Source organism: Chenopodium quinoa, unplaced genomic scaffold (assembly GCF_001683475.1).
Source record: "Chenopodium quinoa cultivar QQ74 unplaced genomic scaffold, ASM168347v1, whole genome shotgun sequence".
Classification (NCBI taxonomy): domain Eukaryota; kingdom Viridiplantae; phylum Streptophyta; class Magnoliopsida; order Caryophyllales; family Amaranthaceae; genus Chenopodium; species Chenopodium quinoa.
The window spans coordinates 1,871,221-1,888,111 of NW_018744704.1; the positions used below are offsets into that span (position 1 = coordinate 1,871,221).

The 16,891-nt window shown below is 43.1% G+C and overlaps 1 long non-coding RNA gene across 2 annotated transcripts; it reads left to right on the forward strand.

Moving 5' to 3' along the window:
- The first annotated feature begins 12,646 nt into the window (after positions 1-12,646).
- Positions 12,647-16,023, forward strand: LOC110702889. 2 transcript variants are annotated; one of them, XR_002507610.1, is made up of 4 exons: positions 12,647-13,127; positions 13,395-13,458; positions 15,560-15,643; positions 15,798-16,023. It is a non-coding gene; the product is annotated as an uncharacterized LOC110702889 (long non-coding RNA). The 2 variants fall into 2 exon arrangements; XR_002507609.1 differs by lacking the exon at positions 13,395-13,458 and having other exon boundaries at positions 12,660-13,127.
- Positions 16,024-16,891: the final 868 nt, after the last annotated feature.

Below are 16,891 nucleotides of genomic sequence, written 5' to 3' on the forward strand. Positions count from 1 at the left end.
GTAATTGTTACCAAATCTCTTAACCAAACATTTAATAATGGTAATGGTTTAACCAAATCCGTTTCCAACCTAAAAAATATACTAACCAAACATGCTCTAAGTTGCTACTGAAAACTGCCTCTGATATTGAAATAATATCTACTCGACTCTTCAAATCAATATTGTTATACTCTTACAATCAAATCACATCTCTTGGATTCATAATCCAATTATAAGGAATTAAAACAAATCAATAAGAAATTGACATGCAACATCAATAATCAACCAAAACAATTCATCCTTTATATTAATTATGGATGCCCCAAGAACCCTAAAATTAAACTACTCACACATAATAAAATCCAAACTAATTAAAGCACTTAAAATAAGCATGATTAAAATCAAAGTAAATAATCAAAGCAAATAAGTAAAGCAATAAAAGAGAAGATAAAATTGATTAGGGGATTTTTATCCACCAATCACCGTCTGACAAGTGGACCAACCAGGTTCCGCCACGTGTCCTTCACGTAGGCCAATAGGAGCCTGCCACGTGTCAATCACAGATACGTCCTCTACGGACCAATCGAGGCACGCCACGTGTCCACCCATGCCAAATGGGAAAACCGGCCAACAAGGCCCAATCCTGTCTAGAGGCCCGGTCAGCCCTAGGTTTACCCTAAACCTAGAGAGTGGCACGCTTCTCAAGACTATAAATACTTAATTAATCCTCATTAAAGGGAATCAAGAAAAACATCAAGCAATTGAGAGAGCAATTGATCAAGCAATTAATCTCACCTGAAGAACAGAGAAGAACAGAAACATTACGGAACACTAATAACCGGCTAATCTCGCTAACAAAGCAGATTACCAACATTAAACACTCTCACCTAGAGAGGTCTTATTACTTTAATTTCCGTATTAATTACTCCTTAATCAGGTACTAACTTGACCGTTGGAGGCGGAGCTCTCAGGAGTCTCCGTTATTTTGCAGGTACAGGCGTCCGGTTCCAGTCTCGGAATTGTAACTCTCCCGCAGGACATCAGAAAACCCCGAAACATTTGGCGCCGTCTGTGGGGAGAGTACTTCAGAGATGGCATCCAAGTCTGTACCGACTCCTGAAGAGAGGCGTCCCCTAAACGACCCTCAAGTTCAGTCGGACCATGACACCGAAAGTGAATTTGAAGTTGAAACTCATACAGCTCCAGACGGGACCCTCAGGGCCCGACGTACCCGTCATACCGAAAGGAGGGAACGAGAGCATCTTCAAACAGGAAGCGAGCCAGCAGGCGCACCGCCTGCTCGGCAACAGCCGACTGATGGGTCTGCTCCCATCACAAGGAACGAACTCATGACCTTCATGAGGGACTTCAAGGGAGAGATCCAAGAGTTGATCAACAAGAAGCCGCCTGCTTCAGTCAAGGAGCAGTCGGCCAAGAAGCCTTCCACTTCACAGAAGAGGAAGCCAGTTCAAGGGCGAGAGGCGACTCCTCATCCTAAATCTAGGAAGCGGGAGCCACCTGCCCTTGATTTCACAAAATTCCGTTATCCTACAGGAAATAGGAAACCGGTTCGTCATATTCAGGCGGACGGGTCAAAGCAAACGTTCACAGATGCTCGGCTACTGCTAGAGCAGAAGAAGAGTGACTGATTGTCAGAGTCGGCTTCTACTTCAAATTTTCAAGACAGTTTGCGAAATGCCTCGATGAGGCATACTCAGTCGTACCATGAGAGTCAGTCAGGCGGCACCTCCCGTCAGTCCGGCTTTCATAGTGCCCAGGCGGTACCAAACTTACCATTTGTGCCGCAACAACAGTATTTTATGCAGCCACCTCCATTTGGTGGACCTGCAGCAAAAAACGTCCAACCTATGGACTGGCAGCTACGGTTGCTTAGACTTGGTGAACAGTCGTCGGCCTTCTCCAAGGAAATTACTGAAGCCGCTCAGCCGGCCAAAGTAAAAAATGTACTAGTAGGCGCCTATGACGGCACTACTAACCCAGAAGACCATCTGATGGCATTCACCAACCTGATGTACCTTCAAGGGTTGGATGATCCCACTTGGTGCAAGTGTTTCCCAGCGACTCTCAAGGGAATCGCACAGCAATGGTTCGGCAACCTGCCGACTGGTTGTGTAAACAGCTTCAGGACGCTTGCTTACTTATTTGCCTCCAACTTCGCCATGAACATCCCTGCGAAGAAAACGACCCTTGATTTGGGAACAATTCAGCAGGGCGAGAAGGAGGGGCTTCGTTCTTACATCAGGCGGTTCAACCTGATGAGAATACAGATTCAAGGGTTACCGAATGAGGTAGCTTATACTGACTTTTTTAGAGGTCTCAAAGACGGGTCTACCTTCAAATTTGATTTCGTTCGAAAAAGGGTGGCGACTCTTCAAGAGGCCTTGATTGAAGCAGAAGCCTATATACAGGCGACTGATCTGTGTACAATAAAACAGTCGGATGGGAAAAGGTTCGACAAAAGAGAAGGACGACAGAAACAGTCGTCTAACAAAGATGAGAAAAGAAAAGAGGTCTGGGCGGCTGATTCCTCTAAACAGCCGGCCCAGAAAAAGAAAAAAGAATTCAAACCATACTCCCCAAAGTATGTGTTTAACAAGGATAACCAGTTTATCCTAAAAGAAATAAAGGGACGGTTCTCAATTGAGAAGCCGGTCCCCATGAAGGGTTCTGCAAACAACCGGAACCAAGACAAAATCTGTGCTTATCATGATGACGTTGGTCATCACACCAATGACTGCATCAGTCTCATGCGGTACCTAGACCGCTTGGCTGAGCAAGGTGATCTTGACACTTATGTCAAGAAATCTACGGGGAACACTTCCTCAAAAAAGCAGTCGGCCAAAAAGAATCAACAGGCCGACAGTTCCGATACAGATGATGCAGTCGTCTACACCATTGCAGGCGGCTTCTCAGGAGGCGGCCCCACTATTAGGGGCAACAAAGATAATATAAGGCGGTTAGATGTAAATTCCGTTCACCAAGAACGGCCGTCCAAATATACATTTCCTGAGATTGTCATCACTGAAGAGGATCTAGGAGGGGTAAGGGGGCCGCATGACGACCCTCTCGTTATTGAATGTAAAGTGGCCAACCAGAGAGTTGGCCGAATCCTCATAGATACCGGGAGCTCCTCAGATCTCATCAGCAGCAAATGTCTGTCAAAACTGAAATATCAGACGGACTGCATACATCCGGCCTCCCACCCTTTAATAGGGTTTGGAGGAGGAGTCGTCCACCCACTGGGACGAGTAGATTTACCCATTCGCCTGGGCGAAAAAGGGGAAGGACGACACATGGTAGTCCGGTTCCTAGTAGTAGAGGAACTCTCGGCCTACAACATGATTCTGGGTCGACCAACCCTGAATAATTCCAAGGCTGTTATAATCCCGTCTCTTATGCTGCTTAAGTTTGAGAGGGATAATGGAACAGTCGGCTCCCTAAGGGGAGATCAGAGGATGGCCCGAGAGTGCTATCTCTCGGATGTCAAGCCCACTGTTATGGCCACTGGGTCAAGTGGAGAAAAAACAGACCTTGACAATGTCAAGGAGAGTGCGCCTGTTCAAGAAACAGGCGACAAAAAGAGAAAGGCGTCCCAGACAGAGTCCGCAAGAAAAGCAAGAAAATAGCAATCATTGGCAGAGGAGCGGCCGGATGAGTTCCGCCCTCAGCCGGCTGGTGAGCATGCGGACCTGATCTTAGACGACTCACGTCCTGACCGAACAGTCAAAGTTGGGACGACTGCTCTGAGAAACCTTGGTGACGACTTTCACAACCTATTGAAAGAATACAAGGACATCTTTGCATTTGAAGTCCATGAAATGCCAGACATTAGTCCTGATCTGGCAGTACATAAACTCGCTGTGGATCCGAAAAAGAAGTCGGTACGGCAAAAGAAGCGGAACCATGGCGAAGAAAGAAGTCAGGCGGCAGCCGCCGAAGTTAAAAAATTACTTGATGCAGGGTTCATTCGGCAATGTTACTTCCCAGACTGGGTTGCAAATGTGGTGCTTGTTAAAAAGCCGAATGGCACCTGGCGAATGTGTGTAGACTACACAGACTTAAACAAGGCGTGCCCCAAAGACAGTTACCCTCTGCCTAAAATTGATAACCTGGTCGACTCAACAGCGGGTCATGCCTTGATGAGTTTTATGGACGCCTATTCTGGTTTCCATCAAATTCCCTTATGGAAGAAAGATCAGGAGAAGACGGCCTTCGTCACTGATCAGGGGTTATACTGTTACACGGTCATGCCGTTTGGTCTTAAGAATGCCCCGGCTACCTTCCAACGAATGATAAACACTGTGTTCTTTGATCAGATTGGGAGAAACGTCGAGGCATATATTGATGATATGATTGTCAAGACTAAACTTCAGAAAGATCATCTGACGGACCTCCGAGAAACTTTCGCCACACTCAGGCGGCACCATGTCATGCTCAATCCCAAGAAATGTGTATTTGGAGTTGAGTCTGGGAAATTTCTCGGATTCCTTATCAATCAGAGAGGAATAGAGGCGAACCCTGAGAAGGTGCAGGCGGTCATTGACATGCAGTCGCCTCGTACCATCCGAGAGGTTCAGAAGTTAACAGGTTGTCTGGCGGCCTTGGGGAGATTCCTAAGCCGATCAGGCGACAAATGCCTATACTTTTTCCAGGCAATTAAGAAAAAGGCAAGGTTTGAATGGGGGCCGGATGCTGAGGCCGCCTTCCAGAAATTAAAAGTTCACTTGCATTCCTTGCTGAGGCTGGTCAGCCCTTTGCCCAAAGAGGATCTCTACATGTACCTGGCCGTCTCTGATCATGCGTTAAGCGCTGTGCTCCTTGCTGAAAGGGACGGCTGTCAGCTCCCGGTCTACTTTGTCAGTCACGTACTGAAAAATGCCGAGTTGAGGTATCCCCTAGTGGAGAAATTTGGTCTTGCACTCTTCATGGCTGTTAAAAAATTGAAGCCCTACTTTTTGGCACATGCAGTCGTCGTGTATACCGACCAACCAATCAAGCGGCCCCTTACCATCATGGAGTCGTCAGGACGAATGATCAAATGGGCCATAGAAATACAGAGCCTCGAAGTTACTTTCGAGCCTAGAAAAGCAGTGAAGGGGCAAGCCTTTGCTGACTTTATTGTAGAGATGACTCGTCCTCCTGACTCTCAAGTTCCAGACCAAGTATGGAAGGTATATGTGGACGGAAGCTCTACTTCAAATGGTTGTGGAGCAGGCGTCGTATGTCAATCTCAAGAGGGCGACAGGTTCGAGTATGCTCTACGCTTCAGTTTTCAGGCTTCAAACAATGAGGCAGAATATGAAGCTTTACTAGCCGGGATCCGCATGTGCAAGGCGGCAGGGGCAAGAAAAATAGACGCCTGTTCTGATTCACAATTGATAGTGAGTCAGTACAATGGCGAATACGAAGCAACCCATCCGGCCATGATCAAGTATTTACAGGCGGTCCGACAAGCAGTCGGCTCCCTTGAGGATTTCCATCTGATCCAAGTGTCGAGATCAGAAAACAACCAGGCAGATGCACTGTCAAAATTAGCATCATCCGCCTCCTCCGATACTCCTCGAACTGTTTTTTGGGAAGTAATGGAGAAGAGAAGCATCGAGGAAAACCCTATTGGAATCCTAGACAGAAGCTCAACCTGGATGGATTCAATCAGGGCATATCTGACAAACGGTACACTGCCGGATGATCCTCAACAGGCGGCATCACTGAAAAAACGAGCCTCCTGTTTTGAAATGATACAGGGAGAACTTCACCAGAGGGGGTACCTTCAACCCTTCTTAAAGTGTGTTACTCCTGAAAAGGGACGAGAGATACTAGATGATCTTCACTCTGGTTACTGTGCTTCTCATATAGGTGGTAGGATGCTTGCTCAAAGGGCAAGGCGGCAGGGCTACTTTTGGCCTACTTTGGAAGCAGATGCAATGGAGATGGTGAAAAAATGTGACAAGTGCCAAAGGTTTGGCAAATTAATTCACCGTCCGGCTACTGACCTCACTACCATTCACAGCCCACTACCGTTTGCTAAGTGGGGCATGGACATTCTGGGTCCATATACGCCTGCTACAGGCGGCAGAAGGTATATACTTGTTGCCGTTGACTACTTCACTAAATGGGTAGAGGCGGAGGCTGTAAAGGGAATCAAGACGAAAGATGTAATTTCATTCATTTGGAAAAACGTCATCACTCGGTTCGGGGTTCCCATGTCTATGGTTTTTGATAATGGTCCCCAATTTGAGACGCCTGTTCTCAAAAGCTGGTTGGGAGACCAAGGAATTGCACACTACTTTGCATCTGTCGGCCGTCCACAAGCAAACGGCCAGGTAGAAGCCTTTAATAAAATCATCTCAGACGGTCTCAAGAAAAAGATTGAACGAGCAGGCGGCCTATGGGCGGATGAACTACCACATGTTCTCTAGGCCATTAGGACGACTGAAAAAGGGGCGACTGGAGAAACTCCATTCCTCCTAACTTATGGTGCGAAAGCTGTTCTTCCAATAGAACACTACGAGCCGACTCTTCGAGTAATGCTATATGACGAAGAGGCAAACTGGGAAGCCATGCGCCTGGCATTAGACTCACTTCCTGAAAAGAGGGGCAATGCTGTTTTGCGCCATGAGATCTATCGCCTGAGAATGACTAGATCATACAACAAAAAAGTACACAGGCGTCCACTCAAAGTAGGGGACTTTGTACTTAGAAAAATGGAAGCAGTTGGTAGGGCTAATGAGTCTGGCAAACTAACTCCCAACTGGGAAGGACCCTACCGAATCTATGAGGAATTCAGGGACGGTACCTACCGTCTGGAAACACCAGACGGACAACCGTTGCCTCGAACTTGGAATGTAGATAACCTTAAAAAATATTTCTTCTGAATGATGTAAAGTAAAGAGCTACTTAATAAAGTTTGCACTTACTATTCAATTTTGTATTACGAGGGGCATGCCGTCTGTACCTTTACAGTCGGCTACTCTCCATTGAGCTTTTTCACTCTATCTTCAGAGGGGCATGCCGTCTGTACCTTTACAGTCGGCTACTCTCCATTGAGTTTTTCACTCTATCTTCAGAGGGGCATGCCGTCTGTACCTTTACAGTCGGCTACTCTCCATTGAGTATTTTACTCACAATACTTAGCTAAAAAGATTAGGGCCTGGCCGACCCTGTGCCTAACAGGCGGCTACCCTTCTTTTACTTAGCACCTACGTTCACCAAGAACTTACCAAGGCCATCGGCCGAATGATCAGACCAGGCGCCAAGCCACCTGATCAAATCTACAAAACTAATACGACCTGTCCCAACATCATAGCAGGTGTCCGACGACATCCCTCCGGATGAAATTCGTCGCAGAGAGCAGCTCCCTTTTGGGTGGAACATTGTTCTATAAACTAATTACACGGCACCTATACGGCTGTCCCCAAGGGCAACCACGTAGCCGTTTTTGAGACAAGGATAACTCTATCACTAACCAAACCAGTGGTAGCAGTTGACATCTGAGTCAGATGACCGCCTGTATTACTTGGGATAAATGCAGGGGGTACCTATTGAGTTAATAGCCAACAAACATTGGCGAATCAAGGGGTCTAGCCGGCCTGCGCCGCCTGGTACCTCTACTTCTCGAACAAAAGTGACGGCGACTGAGTAACTCCAAAGTTAACTCATAGTCACTCCTTCAAATTTGGTATGGAACCTAAAAGGTTTGAGTCGTCCGCCTGTTTTAAACAAACAAGGGCACTCAAACCCCTATTCCTACTAGGTAACCTATTGAGTTAATAGCCAACAAACATTGGCAAATCAAGAGGATCAGCCGGCCTCCGCCGCCTGGTACCTCTACTATTCAATCTAGAGTGTGACGAAGACTAAGTAACTCCTATGTTAACTTAATAGTCACTCAAACTTAGTATGGAGCCTAAAAGGTATGAGTCGTCCGCCTGTTTTTAACAAACAGGGACTCTCAACCACTACTCTTGCTAGGTTAACAAATTACGAGTTAAAAGCCAACATTGGCAATAAAGGGAAACAACCGGTACCCGCCGCTTGTTATCCTACTTAATTCCTTGGCGACTAGGTAATACTATTTACTTGGTCAGACCGATTGAATAAATAGTTCGAATACCGATTGAATAAACGGCCGACTGATTGTCTATCCTGGAAACAGACAACCAGTCGTCCAGGGGCATAGGCGGCGTACTTACTATTTGTACCTGTCTGCAACGTTCGGCCATGTACAACAGTCGGTCTAGTGAACAATGGGATATTAGATATGGAATACTTAGACAAATTTGAATCAAAACAAAAATTTGATTAAAAATAAGCCGGTCATTAAAGACCAGCAAAATATTCAAAGCCCCGGCCCCCTGGCCGGGTAAATACAAAGCAAACGGCACGCAGGCCGTGGAAAAAAATACTTTAAGCTTAAGAAGGGGGCAGTTCAGTATTAGCAGCTGCCGCCTGGTCAGCACTCTTCTTGCTGGACTCGGCTTCAGCTGCACCCTCTTTTGATGCCTTACCCCCAAGTGGCACAAGCGCCACAACCGGCTCTTCCTCCTCCTCCAACGTATCTCCCAACGCCTCTTCTTCAGCAGGCTCCAGGATCTCTTGATTATATGTTTCCGAACACTGGCGGTACGTTCTTTCCCATGAGGCAAAGTCGGCATTGGGGAACAAGCGGCCCCAGGTCATGCGCTGGATTTGAGCGGAGTCTTCCACCATCTCCCGGACGAGCTCTTTCTTCTCTTGCTCGGCCTTTTCCGAGAGCTCTTGGGTAAGACTCTTCTCTTGGCTCACCAGGCGTTCTTTTACGTTGGCCAAAGATTTCTCCATGGCTTCGTAAGAGTGCATTTTTTGGCGAAGAGGTTTCAGCTCGGCCTTAAGATTTGTGACGGTCGCCTCCAGCTCGTCATTCTTCTTCTGGGCCGCCTCTAACTAAGCCCGAGCAGCAGCGGTAGCCTGCGCCTGATAATAAAGAATATCAATGGTCAGTACTTCATTTTGGGCAATTTGAAACATTGCCTTATCACAGTTGGAGGCGGCCATAGCTTTTGCAGCCTTTACCTCTTTGTTTTTCCGATCAATCGGCTTGCGAAGGCTGTTAACTCGGAGCAGGGCCTAAGTACAAAAAAAACAGGCGTCAGTTTCCAAACAAAAAAGATAACAGGCGTCCTGGAACTCAAATACTTAAAAATATGCTAAGTATACCTCAGCAAGGACCCCTGCAATCCCATCAAGGTCAAGGGTGTCGGCACCCCTGACCGCCTCCCTTTCAGATGGAGGAACTACTTTGATCATGGACTTGGCTACCTCAACCAAGTCAAGCCCCTGAGGGCCGGCTGCATCAAGCGTAAAAAAAGCAAGTTAGACCTAGTCAAGAAGGAAGCAAGTGTGAAAGTTTTTACAAGTGATTGTCCATACTTCTAGGCGGCCCCGCCGGGGTTTTAGAAGAAGTGGCCGGCTGCTTCTCAGCCGCCACTGTTTTCCTGGAAGACCCAGGAGAGCTTGCAACAGTCGTCCTCCGGGCCTTGGGGTCCGGCTGTTGCGAGGAAGAAGCTCTTGGAGTGCCAGACTGAAAACAAAAAGAGTTAGTATATGCATAAGACAACTCCTAAAAGAGGAAGAGTTTTCGAAGCCTACCAAGGGTGCCCCCTTGTTGGGGGAGTCGGTACAAGACTGTTGCATGAGAGAGGCCCGCAACATGGCCGCCGCAGTCTTGGATGCTGTTATTTTACTCATGGCGTCAGCTGCAAAAAATAAACAGCAAAGTTAGTAAAATCCCAAGTAAACAAAGCGTGAAAAAACAGAGTATTTGACAGGCCGGCTACCTCTAGAGCACCGACTGCTGAGGCCACAGGCGGCCAAAAAGTACTCGTCATAGAGCCACTTGAAGCTCGGGACGCAGTTTAGGGGTACTTGCTCTCGTACCCCCGAAGTAGAGTTCACCCTAGTCTCTACTTTGAAGAGTCCTTTGTCTAGGATCTCTTTTTTAGCCTTTGGGGGAACAGGCGGCATGCTGCGGCCGCCTGCGAGAAGAGGCGGATCCCTATTCCACTTGTTAAAGCGTTGGTTCAGCTCCGTGTCCGAACCCTCGATGATAAGGAAGGTGTTCCGCCAATCCTTCCATTTGTTCGCCTTACCTCTCGTCATGAGGTAACCCCTATGGCTTGTTAATTGATACCAGCCGGTACCTCCCGACTTAGGGGTCCGGCTGAGATAGTTCATGTGGGCGAAAACCTCAAAGCTTGGCTCCACCCCGTACATTTCGCACCCGGCCACATAGCCGAGTACGTTTACCCAAGAGTTGGGGGCTAACTGCCATAACCCCAAATCATACCCATCTAAAATCCGCTGAACAACCGGATGTAATGGGAAACACAGTCCAGCTTTGATGGCCGCCACATAGCAGCCAAAGCAGCCGTCATCATAGCTGGTACCAGCCGGCCAGACGACAGTGTCTTCTGGATCCGGCACGAACAGTAAAAATTCCGGGCCCATTCTGTGGTTAGCAATAAAGCTCTCCACTTTGTCTTGCATGGTTGCGATCCGGCCCCGGGGTACCATGCAGTAGTAGGGGGCGTTTTCCTCTCTGTAAGAGGCGGACGGCTCCGCCCAATTGTCCCCCTTCTCAACTGCATGAGAAAGTCTCGCCTCTTGTAGGCGGCTATGTCTTTCTTCTGAGCCTGGAGAACTGTGGCCAGAAGAGCTGGACTCGGACTCGTCCTCTGACGAGTCCGAAGAGGACGACTCCTCCCCTCTCCCAGAGGGGCCCGCCTCCTCTCCCTTAGAAGGAGCAGGAGGAAAATTAGACATATCAATGGTAAAATGGGAAGGGACCACCTTGGCCCCTCTCTCAGAACTGTCGGCTTGGCAGCCGCCTCGTTTCAATTCTACATCTGGCGCCTGGTCAGATGTTTCACTAATGAACACCCTTTGGGAGGAGCCGTCTGAGTTTGAGATCATAGCAGTCTTTTTTGTTCTGGCCATCACGTTCTGCATAGACACAGATACAGTCGGACTTTGTATAAAGGGCAAAGATGGGTCCAGAAAAGGGCAGGCGGCACTCCTAGTCCTAGATTCAGCCGTCCCCGGTGACCGGCTGATCACAAACTTAGGTCGTGTCGTGTGCTTCCGTGGTGCCATTTCAAAAAATAAAAAGAAAATTAAGAGTAAGAGAACTGAGTTACCTGAACGAGTGACGGTTGATGAAGTTCTGGAAATCCGGTGCAGTCGGCTTGTCAGAACAGGCGATAGGCAGAAAAGGTCCGAAATGTCAGAGCAAGTTCAGGGGTCCGAATGTTCTCGCAAAGTTCTCAAATGTGAAAATGACCGAAGTCAACACTTCCTTATATAGGCAAAGTGAGAAGGCGAAGGGTCGCTTCCAAATTCAAAATTTGGGCGGGAAAATCTCTCGGCCGTTTGCAAGGTGACACCTGTAGCAGGCCGTCGCCTGTCACCGTGCGACACCTGTCACAGGCGACACGTGACCAGTCACGTGCCACCTGTGAGGGGCAAATGATTAGGGGATTTTTATCCACCAATCACCGTCTGACAAGTGGACCAACCAGGTTCCGCCACGTGTCCTTTACGTAGGCCAATAGGAGCCTGCCACGTGTCAATCACAGATACGTCCTCTACGGACCAATCAAGGCACGCCACGTGTCCACCCATGCCAAATGGGAAAACCGGCCAACAAGGCCCAATCCTGTCTAGAGGCCCGGTCAACCCTAGGTTTACCCTAAACCTAGAGAGTGGCACGCTTCTCAAGACTATAAATACTTAATTAATCCTCATTAAAGGGAATCAAGAAAAACATCAAGCAATTGAGAGAGCAATTGATCAAGCAATTAATCTCACCTGAAGAACAGAGAAGAACAGAAACATTACGGAACACTAATAACCGGCTAATCTCGCTAACAAAGCAGATTACCAACATTAAACACTCTCACCTAGAGAGGTCTTATTACTTTAATTTCCGTATTAATTACTCCTTAATCAGGTACTAACTTGACCGTTGGAGGCGGAGCTCTCAGGAGTCTCCGTTATTTTGCAGGTACAGGCGTCCGGTTCCAGTCTCGGAATTGTAACTCTCCCGCAGGACATCAGAAAACCCCGAAACAAAAATTATACCGAATAAAGGAAAATACTGAAATTGTAATAAAAATGAAATCTTGAGTTCAACAATAATCTCAAACTAAACATTACCTCAAATCCTCAAAAAAACCCTAAAATTTTCTCTGTTCAGCAATAAACTTAGGGGCTGCCATCGATTTTTATTGATGGTAAGCCCCAAATTCTTCTTTAATTTAATGTTTTTAGCCAATAAAGATCACCAATCGTATGGTGACTATAGTCAGTCACTCCATGTAGGGTTTAGTTAATCCCTCCATGTAGGGTTTAGTATTGTAGTTATTTTGTTTGTTTGTTTTTAGTGTGTGTAAGGATACAAATTTGGAAAATTCGTCTTGTAAATTTGTGGAATTACGGGTATGTTGGTATAGGGGTGCAGATTTAGAAGATTTGTCTTGCAAATTTGCAGATCTTGTTGACCAATCAAGTTTTATCACTTTTGTGATTATACATCAATGGAGCTCTGTCAAGAACGATGCAAAGACATCTAAAATTATAAAGGAGCAATTCAGAAGCGATGCCATTAGTTTAGGGGTTTTTAATTCTTGTATTGAGAATTTAGATCTCTTAAGGGATGATTGTAAGTGCTGAATGACTATTATTATATAAAGAAATCATCGCTCCCTATTCCATTCATTAAGAGTTGAGATTTTTTTTTTTTTGAATGACATCGCTTCTGAATTGCTCCTCGATAATTTTAGATCTAAATTCCCATGATTGTAAGTGCCGAATGACTATTATTATTTAATGAAATCACCGCTCCATTCAAAAAAAAAAAATCTCAACTCATTCGTGAATCCCTAACATCAAATTTCCCCAATTATACTCTCAATCTCTATACCTCTCTCAATATCAATCTCGAATTTCGGCTTGAAGAACCCTAAACTTTAAATCCATTACCCTTTTGCTGAATTTTCCCTTTTTATTTGCTTAATCCTTCAATTTTATTTGTGAATTTCATTCGATCTTGTCAACCAATACAATTTGCTGAATTGAATTTCTCATCCTAGGTAAATTTTTTCTCATTATTATTTTAGATGTGCAGAATTTTCCCCTTTCAATTTTACATAATTTTTCTCTATTTCGCTATGACCTTTACGATTTGCTGAATGTTTAGGGTTTTATCAATTTTTTCGTTTTACAAGTTTATTTTGTCAATTTTGATTTTGTTATTTATTCTTTTATTTTTCTTTTTTCAATTAAGCTAATTCGTTTTCTTTTTTTTTTTCTCAATCTCATCTATAATTGAAACCATGATTTCATTAATTGATGTCTAGTTGTAAGCATCACTTAAAGACTTCCAGTCAATACGAAAGAAATTGAGGAAAAAAGGTTAATTAGGTATGTTTACTGCATGTTTATGACAACATATGAGTCATATTCGTTTAACATTTTCTCATTATTATTGAATTTATTTGGTTGTGTTAAATATGTTGTATAGCTTAATATATATATATATATATATATATATGAGTGTTTAGTTTGTTTCGTTGTCTGCTTTGTAATTATGTGTAATGAGTGCTTAATTCATCAATAACTCCCCTTTGCTTATTCCATGTTTTATAATTTCTTTAGAATCTTTTAGTTTAGGTTTGCAATTTTCGCTACCTTAAATTACCATGATGATGTATGGGTACTCAAAAATTTTGTTGGTTTATACATTAAAATTATGCCATCAGTTTACTGATGCTTCTTGGCTTAGTCTAGGTGTTTAAAAGTGTAGTGTGTTTATATTTTACCCACATTAAGTAGGAAATATATTGATCATATAAGTTTGGAAAATAAAGTGTAAAAGGACTTGTTTGAAATTGTTGGTACAAAAATGGATGTAGTTATGAATTCAATCAAAACTCTTAAGTTACAGTTTGGTCACTTTTGTGTGGATTGGGAGGGTGGCTAAATATTCCCTTATTGGAAGTGTTCCTATAAATTTGTAGGCTTGGCTGGCTGTAATAGAATCATGTTGCTATGTGGCAGGATGATTGTGAGGGGTGTATGTGCTTGGGTTGAGGTAGGGGACAGAGAGATGTTGGTCTATGTACAAGAAGATTGGTGAAGTACAGGATAGGGACTATAAACTCCTTTATTGGTGTCTTTGCTCTTTGTTTTTTGACAAGGGGCAAAAGATAGATTACTCAATTCCATCTAAAGAGATCGAAACATAGTGAAAATTATATAATAAATTTCTAATTTTCTATTAGATTTTTTTATTTCCTTCGGTTCTTTTCTAGTTAGAATCTTCATGGTTTCCTTATAGCTCAAACAAATATGTAATTTACATCTCTTCTTAGAGTACTTTTCTTGTAAACTATCATGGATAGCCTGTAGGTCCAAGATTATTTTGCATTGTCATAAGCATAGATATGTCTTCCTCTTGCTGCCTGGTTCCCGGTGTGCAGAACCAACTTGGGCATCATGCTCGGTTTCTTTTTGCCTTGTCCATACAACTATAAGGTATTTGTTTGGTAGTTAGCATGGTAGAGTAATTCTAGAGTAGTTCTACATCAGTTGAAAATAACTTTGGAAGGTGCCCAAGTTTATAATAGACTTTCTGAAAATAGATATATGAACATTAGGTAATGACTTTTTCTTTAAAGTATTTTATAGGATTTGGTTTTTAGGTGGGATAAGAAATAAAAATTGGAGTACCTGCTAAGTATTTCATCATTTAGTTGGCTTATGAACTTATGATTGATTTGGGTTTTGTTTTTCTTTTTTTGTCAAACTTCAGTGTTCTACATCAGTTGAAAATAACTTTGGAAGGTGCCTAAGTTTATAATAGACTTTCTGGAAATAGATATATGAACATTAGGTAATGACTTTTTCTTTAAAGTATTTTATGGGATTTGGTTTTTAGGTGGGATAAGAAATAAAAATTGGAGTACCTGCTAAGTATTTCATCATTTAGTTGGCTTATGAACTTATGATTGATTTGGTTTTTGTTTTTATTTTTTTTGTCAAACTTCAGTGTTCTTTTAATATTTGCTTTAGATTATCTTCTCATTGTGATTTGAGAAAATTTGATGCTGAAAGGATGGATTATTAGAAAGTTGTTTCTTTTATATTCTTTTTCTAATACTTACCTTTCTCTACTTCTTTCACTGCTTACAATTATGTATGTATTGACATATTTATTGTGTTGACTTGGAAAACTTAAGGGTCGACTAATTTGGTGACATTAATTATTTTCATTGGTTGAACATTGTCCTTTGCAAAATTCAAAACTTACACGTACTATTACAGTTTACATTGACAATAATGTCAGTAACGTAACAACTATTAATAACAAATTGTGTAATGTGGGGAGTATTTCATCTTTGAATATTTTTATTGAATTATGTTTTACAGTAATTTTCCAAGTTCAATTTCTCATTAAATTAGCTGCTTTTACTCTTTTTGAATTGATGCCCGGAAGTTGCATTGATAATTGTTGTTTATCTAGGGTGTTGAAGCTTCTCCCAGGTTATCTAACAATGACACTTATCCTAGAGATTAGCTATTACACTAGTAAGATCTTCAATTGGAGGTTAGATTGTTAATTGTATATTTAACATACATCCTATGTTTACTCCAACTAGATAACTTTGGTACCTTGTAGATATGTGTATCTTTCATTACATAATTGTAAGGATTATTGATTACTTTTAAATTTAGTTGATTATTTGTCTTAACTGATGCAGGTTATGCTTTAGCAACTTGAAAGTTGGAACATGAAGGCAATTTCAAAGCACATTATTTTGTCTTACAAAATATAATTGAATCTATATTTGCATAGATTTTGTTTTAGGCATAAATTTCATTCTAGTTATTGAACGAATTTTTTATGTATAAGTTAGATGATTGTGTTGTTTGAATGATTTTAGGTACTTTAATAATTTCCAATGTTTCTTGCTCAATGACATTTGTGGTTATAATACATTTTTGATAAATTTTTTAGTATTTGCAATTTTATTGTGAAAAAAATCATGTTAATTAGCAATGCTAATTGTGTGATATACAATTACAAAAGTGTACATCTTACCTTTTGCGGCGTTAAAAAGTGCCTTTACAAGTAGAATAATGTGGTAGTTCACCTCTTACGGCGCTTAAAAGTGCCTTTAGAGATTATAGAAAAGTGTGTTACATTGGTAATGGCAATGCTTAATAGTGTCGGGGCAAGTATAGAAAAGCACACCATACAAAGTTATGGCGGCGCTTATTAGTACCTTAGTAGGCAATGTGCAGTGCGTGGTATTAAAAAATGGCGACGCTTACGAGTGCCTCTATAATAGGCCAAAAAGCGCGTCAAGGTCACAATGGTTTTTGGAAAACTATACCGACGCTTGTAAATTGCGTCACTGTAGGGTCTTGTGGCACCAACTTAAGCGGCACTGTTGGAAGCGTCGGTATAGGGTTTAGCAACGCTTTTTTGCGCCGTGGGAGCCCTTTTTTAAGGGTCACAATAACCCTTGTTTGTTGCATACTTATCTTTTGTGCATACTTTGTTTATACAAAAAGGGTTAGATCTATTAACACCACAAATCTTACAAATTTTTTATAAACCTTCTATAATTTGCATATGACTTAAGTCATATTTAATTACTCCCTTATATGTAAGGCCAAGTTGTCCACGTATACTAGCATTATGACTCCAAAAAAACATCCAACCATACCTTTATGTTCAGTAAATATAACTGCCCCAACCGAACCATTTGCTCCATACTTATATTTTGTTGCATACTTTGTTTATACCAATTATCCGGCCTAACCTTGAATAACATCCTATGGTTGCCTA